This window comes from Triticum dicoccoides, chromosome 3A (genome assembly GCF_002162155.2).
Source record: "Triticum dicoccoides isolate Atlit2015 ecotype Zavitan chromosome 3A, WEW_v2.0, whole genome shotgun sequence".
NCBI lineage: Eukaryota > Viridiplantae > Streptophyta > Magnoliopsida > Poales > Poaceae > Triticum > Triticum dicoccoides.
Window position 1 is genome coordinate 317,296,297 of NC_041384.1, and position 11,360 is coordinate 317,307,656.

Here is an 11,360-nt window from a genome sequence, read left to right on the forward strand (position 1 = left end):
GGATAAACACCTCGGTGAAGTCTACCCAGCTGTTAGTGCTGTAGGGCTTGAGGATGTTCAGCCATGTCAGGGCTATGCCCTGGAGCATAAGCGGGGCGTACTTGATGGCAACGCGCTTGTTGCCCTTTGCTATGCTGACGGCCGTGAAATAATCCACCAGCCAATCCTCTGGCTTCACGGAGCCGTTGTACTTGGGCGTGTCCCTTGGGAGTGAGAACCCCTTGGGGAAAGGCTCATCTCGAATGCGGGGGCCAAAACAAGGCGGACCCATCACGTCTTCTTCTTCTAGCGCCAGGGATCGAGCCAGTTGGTCGATCCGGTGGCGCGCGTCGTTCTCGCTGATTCCTTCTCGGCGGCGCAGCCGGTCGCCAAGAGTCAGATGATCACAAAGCGGCGGGGAGGTGCGCCTCTCCCTTCGAGGAGGCGGCAGCAGCGGATCATCATCCCGTCGTTCGACTGCTCGAGGGTGGCCGTCTTGGTCGCGCTCGATGGGGATGCGAGTCCGGCTACGGCTAGCAGCCGGCTCTTTGTCTCCTCTGTGGCAGGCGCCGCCAGTCGTCGTCTGGGAGGTCGCGCCGTGCTCTTGGCGAGGGGGCGGGTTCTGAACCCGGTGGTGAAGCTCATCAATGCGACAGCCGGCTTCTTGCTAGGTAGCAGCCGCATCAATAACTGTTGAACACGCTCCGTCATGTACCGATGCTCGTCGCCCTCTAGGTGGTCCAGCTCATCTGCTGCCACCTGGGCAGTGCATATGTTCTCCATGGGCGTGGCTTAGACCGGGTGATCCACTCGAAACATGCTGGAGACGGCTTCGCCTTGCTGCCTGACCATGCCTGCTCGGCTGGGCCCAGCAGCAGTCGGCGGGATGCCGACAGCACGATCAACCTCATGCTGGAAGGCTTCAGAGAGGCATCTCATGGTAGCCAGTTTCTTGGCGTTCTCCTCATGTGAAATGCGGCAGGCTTCTAGCATCTCGACATCCGCACCCGCCACAATGGGCGTGGACAGATCCCGCATTGCCGCCTGCAATGGGTCCTGGCCGGCTCCTCGGGAGCCCCCATTTTGGCTGATAAAAGGCACCTCCATGACGGTGCTACCGCTGCTCTCCGTGCGTGGGAGCAGATCGTTGATGACCACCACGTCGGTGGGGAAACCGTCGAGGGATGCCGTGTCGGAGTCGGCAAGCATCGGGTCGGTGGAGCCGATCGACTCCAAGTCGAAAGCCGGCTTGTTGGCGATGTGGAGCTGATCGAGGAGGTTGACAAGGCGGCTCTCGAGGCCATCTGTGCCTGCGTCGGACGTCGGGTCATCGGAGAGGCGGACCTCGCCAACAAGGTCGGCGAGGCGGCTCGCTGTGCAAGCGACCTCCGCGTCATGCAGCACGTCAGCGCAAACGCTGTCTAGCGTGTCGGGCTAGCTACGCTCGCTGGGGAGGAAGAGGTTTCCCGTCCAGAACAGATCTTCGGACGAGGTGCACCTAGCCCCATGGTGGGTGCCAAATGTCAGGGGTGTCGTGCGACATATGCCAAAGGATGGCTTATCATGGAGGGCGCTAATAAGACGTCGCCGGTGCCAGGAAACGGGAGGAGGCAAAGACATGCACGCCGGTGGATCTTACCCAGGTTCGGGGCTCTCCTAGGAGATAACACCCCTAGTCCTGCTTTGCGGGGTCTCCGCATGATCACTAACTCAACAAGAGTGGCTACAAGACTGCTCCTAGAGTTGTTTCTCTAGAGGAGGAAGAAGAACGAGGCTAGCCCTAGCTCCCTCTCTATGTGTGTGTGTGTTTCTCTAAGAGTCTCAACCCTTTGCGTGGGTGCCCTGGGGAGTTTATATAGGCCTACCCCCTTGGGAACAATGGTAAACTGGCCGGGTGTAGGCCCAGGCCTTCAATATCTCTTGTGGCCGGCTTCTCCGCTGGCCGCTAGGGCCCGCCGACTGGTGGGCCACGCCGGCTGTCTTGTACTTGGTTGACAGGCCACGCCCGCTGCTAGCGGGTCTTGTCGGCTGCTCATCACTGTAGTCGTGCATCTAATGACGCTTGCTTTGTCGGGGAAGGCATGGCTACAATCCCGCCACCTGGCGGGCGTTCACTGTAGCCATTCCTCATCTCTTCTGGTTAATGCCGCACAAACTCCTAGAAAGGGGGGCCGCCTGCTGGAAGCCGGCCTCCCCCAAGCCAACTGGCAAAGCTTGCCGACTTCTGGCTCCTCATGGGCAGGTAGGGCCCGCCGCCTATGGGCCATACCGATAGCCCGTCATGGGAATGGGGTCCACTATGACTTGGGTGATGTCACTGGCGGAAGGGCCAAAGTGCCGCGTCGTGTGGGAAATCGTCATTTGGTACGGCGCACTATGGCCATGACCCGCCCTGGATTCAGGGGTGGCAGGCCTCGCTGTAGCCATGCCTCGTCTCAACGTATTCATGGGGGCTCAGACTTTGAGGGTGCTTGGGGCTGCCTGCTAGGAGTCGGCCTCTCCGGAGGCCGCCTTCTAGGAGGCGGCCCAGTTCGTGGTCGTCCTCTAGACCCACCGTCTTCTAGGAGCCGGCTGCTTGAACCAGCCGACCACCAGAGGGCAGCGATTAAGCTTCGACACTTGAGGGGCGCAGTCGGCCCCGATGTCTTAAAATGTCATGGGAGGCAGATGAGGCTACCCATGGCCAATACCTCTGACATCCAGCACTAGATTTGCTAGCCTCATAGAGTATAAGGTGGCTATATCAAACAAAAATGGGACCAACCCAGATATCCTGCTCTATGTTTGTTGCCCCGAGCCCCTCTTATGTAATGCCATTGGTAAATTTAGCAGTCGCACTATTAAAAGTAAGCACACGTTAAACGAATGTTGTTTTCAATGTAATGCCTCCAGTAATATGAATCAATGGCACTATTTTTCATGTCCTGCTAAATTTCCCATTAAGATAAGTTGCTTATTTTCTTTAGAGATGCAACTATCCTGGTCGCCTACTCTCTCGTGCCCAAATACCTACTCTGTAGCAGCTGTTAATGTAATGTTGCTGGTAATGGCACCACTAAAGTAATGTCGTATTTAATGTTTGTCATAGTTAATCCTAATGCCCACACTAATATCTGGCAATGCGGCTACTTCATAAATTGCTACTGTCCTTGTAGGATTGCCATTCAGATAAGGAGAATGCTTATTTTCATTTGATGTATGTTTCGTCACTTGTTAGTCACCCTCCTTTCCACCTTTTTGTGCAAATAGAGATATACATTTCACGCTTGATCTTAGTTGAACTGCATAAATGATATCCAAATTATAGTTGAACATTCCACGAGCTTCACAACAAAACTTGATGTTGCTCAACTTTATTGCAACTAATGAAGAAGAAGCAGCTAACCCATGAATTGAATCATACATGTTGGTGACTGGTGTCATCCCTTCTACGATGGCTAGTGTTGAATGCAGATATATTTCCCATCACGAGGTATGTTCCTTTTTGGTCCTACTGTTTGCCAAAGATCCTGCATGTTGAGTCTGCTCTTGTGCTACTGTTTCGGCACTTCCATGATAAAGTAGTAATGTTATTATTTTGCACCTTAATCTAGTGGCACTATTAATTTGAGGCAATGTTTTGGCACCTCTAGTGCCACTGTTTTTTATATATCGAAAGAGGGGGTTTCCTCCGATTTCATCAAAGAAACCAAACCATAGAGAACCATTATCCGACAAACATCTCAGTGTAAATGGGCAGTTATGCAACTACTACTAGAACGGACTGAGTACTAGCAGGAGAGAAGATTTCCACATAAGCTAAGCAGGTAGGGGGGCGCAGCACATCTCGACCAAGTTTGGATTACAACCCAAATGCTACCATAGAAACATCAGGGGGAAGATAGGGACTGAGAGAGCTAGCTTCAGCATCCCAGTCTAAGCACCCCCGGCGCCCATCCTTGTGCCGCACGGTACACCTCGCTTGCCACCTGCTCGACCCTAGTGCCACAGAAAAAATGTAGTAATAATATAGTTAAAATAGAGCGAGTGTCCTCTCTATCATTTCATTTCCAATGTAGATAAAGAAAGTGCTTCTCTTTGTTAGTATATGTTTCATCAACTAGTCCCATTGTTAATGTTTAAGCGTTTCTGCAAACTGGGGTGCTTAATTTTAGTTGATCTGCACAAAAATAGAGATTGGAATATCTCAAGGCCCCTCCTTGTACTATCGATGTACGTCGATGTTCATCACTCGCAGAGGGTGTAGTGGGGAGAATTGGGTCGATTTCCAGTATGAGGCATTGCAGGGCCCATCTCGCCCTCATAGAATGGCATACTATGATACTATCGCAATATTTTCTTCTATTTATTAGTGTATGTTTCATCAACTAGTGCCACTATAATGTAATCACGGTTTTTCATTATCTGTGCAAACAGGGTTATTTAGCTGCATTTTGGTGGAACTACACAAATGTACGGATGGAACCGGCATATATGCAGAGAGTGATGTGTGCCAAGTAAAAATTACCGACACCAACCATGATCCATGCACGCATTGGCATCCACCACCACCAGGGATGTCTGGCGCTCTCTGTGGACGGATCTTTCTCGGCAGCAAATCCTCTAACCAAATACTTGTAGCTTATATTGGCAGTTGTCTAGGGAGTACTCTTTTCTGAAAGAAGCACCAATCTATTTTTCTTTATTTGTACATAGTGTCACAACTTTGACCCAAAGGTCCAGAGCTATTTTAGGGTGATTGGCGTAGTACTCCGAGACTAATTGTAAGCATGATTTTCATTAGCCGTCGCACTGATTGTAAGCATGAGCAGATGGAAGATTAGGTTAGTCCAAACCTTACCTTCAACCCTACCGCCGCCGTTGAAATGAGGTGAGCGTCGCGGGAACCGTGGAGAACGGCGGGGAACCACCATCACGCCATCCGGCCTCCTCTTGTGGTGGGAGAACGAATACTCATGTGGCTATGGCTAGCTCTGCACCGTCACGAACGGCACACCGTTCTCGATCGATTCATTATCCTATGGATGCTCGACCTTCGACCTATATGCCCACCACCTCCGCCTGATTTTGTCCTTGGGCGAATCTGTTTGGTCCGTCGCCTAGAGGAGATAGTCGATGAACTCGGAGGACTGCCACGTGACTGTCGCCGAGGAGTACATCGCTGCTGTGTCGCTCTTTCACATACATTGCCACATGGCCCTCACTGTCCTCGAAATCTCCCACTTATTGTCAAACCAAGTAAGGATCTCCTTCAACCTGGCTAACTTTGCCTGGTAGCCACCAGCGATCTTCCTGATACGCAGTTGCATCCTCTCCATATATGTCCTTCTGAGAGGTCCCGTGCTAGCTGTTGACACCAGATTTTGGCACGGTCAAGAACTTATTTAAGATGGCCTCAAATGGAGAAGTGATCTACATAAAATAGTTTCATATTGTTGATATGAACATCTTTGAAGTTTGGGTCATCACTGTCCGATTTCATCTCGAAGGCCGAAACTATGCCCAAAGTACTAAGATCTTATATTCAGAGTACACGGCTTGTCTTCATCTCGAAGGCCGAAACTATGCCCAAAGTACTAAGATCCTATTAATCCCCCAAGACGACCTCAAATGGAAAAATGATCTACACGGCTTGTCTTCATCTCGTCAAAAAGATCGATTTTGATATAAAAATCGTCCAAATCCGAGTTCGTATACAAAAGTTAGAGTAATCGGAGTGCAGCCCTGTCACGTGGCGAGATGTGGCGCACCCCACCAGACACATGTCTGATGGGTAGCGCGAGGAATAGCCTGTTTTCCACGACAGATTTGACCCTCAAGATGACTTTTGATCAAAACCGTTCAACATGAAAGTTGTTCGTCTCGTCGAAACGATCAAGATTGCTTTTGGGCTCGTTTCCATCCGAGATCGTTTACCACCACAAAAAAGACCCACAAGGTGCAGCCAGTTTAAACCGAACAGTTTTGGAAAATTCGGACAAAACCAATCTGAATTTGACTAGGGTTTTGGACGTGAATCCAAGCCTTTTCCTTGCACGGGAAGTCCAGCCGCCTCTTATATATCTAAGGGGTGACGGCCGATTTAACAACACACAATCGAACAATTCATCTACCAATTTTTATCTTTTATCTTTTCTCCTTAACCCTAGTTCTTCTTCTTCCTCGTTCTTTGTCTGTTCTTCTTCTTTGCAGGGCGGCGAACCTCGAGGCCCTAAGGGCGATTAGGTCGACCTAGGGCAGCCCATAGCTACCGCGCGTCCAGACGGGGTCCCTCCCGGGCGTGCAGGGTTTCGGGTGTTCAAAAGCGCCCGCCGGATTGCCTGCGTACCGCACTTCCGGCCGGTATCCTTCAATGTGAGCTGCAGTGCATCACCCTCGGCGTCGAGGGTACACGGTGACGTGTTCGTGTGCGAACACACTTTTTGGCGACTCCGCTGGGGACGAAGCTTTGAACGGTCTCTAGCCCGTTCTTGCTACGAAGAGATCGTCATCAAGTTGCTGCAATCTACAAAGGTAAAATGAATACCCAATTCCCCTTTGTAGATGCAAATAATCCATATGTTGTTGCTGGATCACCTAATGAGCATAATGTGTCGGCTAGCCCTAGTTTTATCAATCATGCATCTAAATATGCGCACGGGCCGATGCAAAACAATCTTCATGCTTTAAATTCTTATGATTTTAGCAAAGTACAACATATGTATCCAAACTCTCATGCATCAGCAACCCCCCAAATCCATATGCCGATGAGCAACATGATGGGTTTGGTTAATAAATTTGAAACACCTTATTTTAAAATTTCCAATAGCATACAAGAAAGTGTTTCACCTTTTTATTCATCGACAACTAATTTGCAATATGTGAATCCAACCTTGCCGATGGATGGGAGAATTGGCCATGCTACTACTAGCTATTCGGCCAGTTACTCTCAACCATCATATGCTACACCTCATGTTAGTAATTTTTCAGCACCGTATGCAACTGTAGATGTTCATAATTCGGCACCGCATCTTCATGGTCATAGCCGAATAAGTGAAATTTTTACAGGAACACATGTGCTGTCATCAAATACTGTAGCATATAATGCATACTCTACGCAATTTGAGAATTTCGGCAACACTCGCAAATCATTGCTGAAAGAATCTGGAAGTATTGTGGAGCAATCTCTTCCAGAAGCGGTCGTGGCTGCATTAAAAAAGAGCTTGGCACAAAACAATAGGATTAGTGCTCTTTGCCTTGAACAATATGAAAAGGGGTTGTTTCCTGATTATGCTGCAATAAAGGCTAGAGTTTTGCAAGAAGATGAAACTTCATCAATCGATAGAATTGGCGAGAGAGCATATCGTTATACAGAAGTGCATACACCTCCACCTAGTACCGCAACATATTATACAACCCCTACACAGTTGCAAAATTTCGGCAACACTAACAGTTCATTGCCAAAAGATCCTAAAAGCATTGGGGGGCAAACTACACTAGAGCGGGCTGAAATTGAGAGGGGAGTTAAAGCTTTGCGCGATAGGGTGCAAGTACTTCGCCAAGAGAGAATTGATAGGGAATTAGCTCAAAGAAAAGAAGCCTTGCCAATTGATATAACCGGTGAAAAGAATGATGATTCAGAAACTAAAAGTGCTTCGGCTGAAAAATCCGAATCAAGTTATATATATTCTGAATCCATCAATTCCAAAGAGGCAAACATTGTTAAGAAAGGGTATGGAAAGTATAGCAAGACAGCCATACTTGATTTTTCTGAAGTTAATGGAACCTACTTCCTGCCCTATAAGTTTGGTGCCATACAAATTGATGAGCTTTAAGAACAAGAACAAGTAGCCGAAGAAAGTTTGGTGGACGAAGATCTTGAATCTAATGATGCACGAAATCAAGAAAAAGATGATGACAAGGCGTTGGGGAGCTATCCGAAGGCGGAGCAAGATATTCTTCAAGTCATTCCACCATCATGCTCTCCGAACATATTTGAAGAGGTATGTCTAGCAATTAATTTACCTGTTTTCAGATTTGGTCATGACTTAGTTGTTGAGAGACCAATCAAGAAGGGTAATTTATTTGTTGGCAATCAGATTGTCACAGAGCATATCAGTCAACATATTGCACCATTCAGAAAGACCGATAGTGAAAAATTGTTGCAGCCAAGGCTTTCCCCATTGCTTTATCTAAAGCTCATATCTAATTGGGTAGATTTGCTTATTTCTTACTTGGCTGACAGTTGGTCTCAACTGAGACATCTATGTTCTAAATATCTTCATTTCAGAAATTTAAAGCCAAGGTTAAATTCTATTGAGAAAACCGATGCTAATATAATATCTTATCCAAAGACATCGGAGATAGAGTGGAAAACAGAATGCATAGCCGAATGGGGAGATTCCAAATCTGAACCATTCATTTGCTTATCTCCAAAGCCGTTCACACAGCAAGATCGGCTAAAAAACAAGAAGTATACCTTCAATTCCAGCATGTGTGATCAAATATTTGATTTTTTGTTGAGAAATAATTATATTAGAATTCTTGATCACCATGTTGAGCCATTTGTCCAAGGACAAATGTATTGTAAGTTGCATGATTCATCCAAGCATAATTTTTAGGATTGCAACATGTTCCATCAAATAGTTAAATCGGCCATTGATAAAGGACGATTAACATTTGTTGAGACACCAACAGATGACGAGTCTATTCCAATTGGTCCTGATGGCAAAAGGTTTTTGCATCCGCTACTTTGAGCCGATCCATTTAAAGAGAAGGTAAAAACTGCAGGTGATGGGATCAAGCTTTCAAGTAAAGAAGTTGTTGAAGAGCATAATGAACATAATCTTGAGGGCGAACATTCCATCGAAGCTACAATGAAGACGCCAAGGACTAGGGAGCAGCAAGCAAATTCAATGGTCGATGAAAGCAAACCAAAAGAAAACAAAGGCTGAAATAAGCGCGAGTGTAAGAGATCAAAAATCACATTCGCTGAACTATTGGATAAATATCAAAAGAAGAGTGAAGAGAAGAATGCTTATCGGCCAAATCATTCAAAGAAACCAAGATCGCCCCCAAGGCGCAAATATGAGGATCGGTATTGGCAAAGTGAGAATATTAATGCAACATATTCATATCCTTCTTTTGGGCCGCCAATGCCAATGACGTGGATGCCTCCATATCCTCATATAGATCCATATTCATCATGGGACAGGTATGATACAAGGGCACATTCTCCATCTTATTTTAGACCATCCCACCAATACTATGCAGCTCCAAGAAGATCAACATTTCAAAAATCATGCGTCAAAGACCGTTTCAATCATAAGGAATCGGTCCAGAGCTCAAGGAAGAAGAAAGAGGTGGTCAAGCAAGTTTATTGTGTTAAAAGAGATGGTCGTAAGTGTGCAACTTCAGATTTGATCTCAAATGAAAAAGAGCCAATTAATGTGTTGACATTGGCTACTCAAGACAATGAGACAGAGCAACCAATTATTGAAAGTCAAAGTGCCAAATGTGAAGAAAAGAAGTTGAGAGTGCATAAGGCCAAAAAGGAATTGACATTGGTCAAAACAGAATCACAGCCAAGATGCCCACTCGGCTTATCATATTGGCAAAAGAGGGAATTACAAAAAATTAGTGCACAAGAACTTGAAGAAAGGAACATGGCATGGGTTCCCAAAGGAAGTGCTGATAGAGGCAAAGGTGTCCCGATGTTTCGATGAGATGGTGGCTATCGTTTTCTGTGGGAGTCGACCTTGACGATCCGACTACGAATGTGCGAGACGTCGCTCCTTAGCAATCGCTAAACCAACTTCCGAGGGTTATTCACCACGCAGGAGCATGATCAACCTGACCACGAGGGTTTGTTTCCTACAAGCAAATGAAGAACAAGCAGGAAACTGAGATTGCAATCTAGATATTGCGAATATGATAAGAAAGCTTTATTGATCAAGGTGGGGTTCTGTGATGTCTTGGTCTGGTCGTTGGACACAAACAAAGTACGCGAAGTTGCAGCTAGGGCGAACTTTTAGTCTAAACAAAACCCAAAGTCTAAACGACGCCCTAAGGGTTGTATATTTGGAGGAAGGGGGGGGGTTCATGGCCCTTGGAGGAGGGGACCGAAACCAACCCTAAGTCTTGTTTCCCCACACATACGGACTCTAAAAGCAGCCTATACTTTAGTATTTCGAAAATACATGGGCCTGGCCCAATAATAAGGTGACACAACACCTAAAATAGCCTCTGGATGAAATTTATGAAGTGGCATTTTGTGTATTTTGTCCAAGGCTTCATGCACTCCTTATGGTGGCTTCAAAGTCCTGAAATCGTCACTTGTAACTCCGTTCTGGATCCCCTTGCGCATGCCATCATCTCCATGCTTGAACTTGTTCCAAGGTTCATCTTTCTTGTCCAAGTTAGGCCCTTCATTTGTAAGCAAAACAAATGTATCCAATTTAGGCAGCATCATATTCTCATGAACATTAGAATCGTTACCAAGAAACGAAAGTACTTGATAATTCAATTGACGTGCGCGAGCTCTAGTAATTGGTCCAGTATGTATAGCGGCAGGGGCTGTGGGTGTAACAATGGTATTGATGTCCTCATCAAGTGCTCAAAATAAGAATTATGTGAAAGCATCCATTACATGATGTGCGGCAGAGATGAAGTAGGAGAAGAGTGAAAACTATGAAGCACCAAGCCGAAGGTTTCAACATCTTCAGTCCACACATTATCCATATTCTTCAACTATGTCGTTGGCGCCTATGCCATGGAATTCGTCATCAGGTATGATTGGTTACCCTTAATGGGCTTATTATAATCCATGGATGCAATATAATTTCTTACATCATGAAAGGGTATTGCCAAATCACTATACATTTGATTAGCTACAAGTTTGTTGTTGATCCAAAGGGCCGAAATACTTGATTTGTCATTTCATTTGTTTATTTTGGCTATATGTGCTTTGAATGAAGTTTACATGGTAATGGTCGATATTTATCTATCGTCCTAAGAGTATGTCAATGCATGGCCGGTGTAGTATTCTAACATCGTCCTTAGTTCGATTGGAGAGCGAGACAAGGTACTTGCTCATGGAAATTTATATGTATGCCTATATTATTGATTGAATGGAGTTGAGACATCATGACCGATGTCATTGAATATATGTTGCATAAACCAATTCATAGTTGCAGAATTGGCTAGTGGGCTTATACTTTGTTTGGATATGATTTGGCTTATGCATCTTTGAGATCTATAAGAGGCCAATTCATAGCTGATTTTATTACTGAACATCGGATTAATGACATGCATAATGTTGATATTAGCCTTGTCTTTTTAATACTATAGAGATTATATATTGATGGTTAAATTTGTAGCAATGGCCAAGGTGTTGGTGTTGT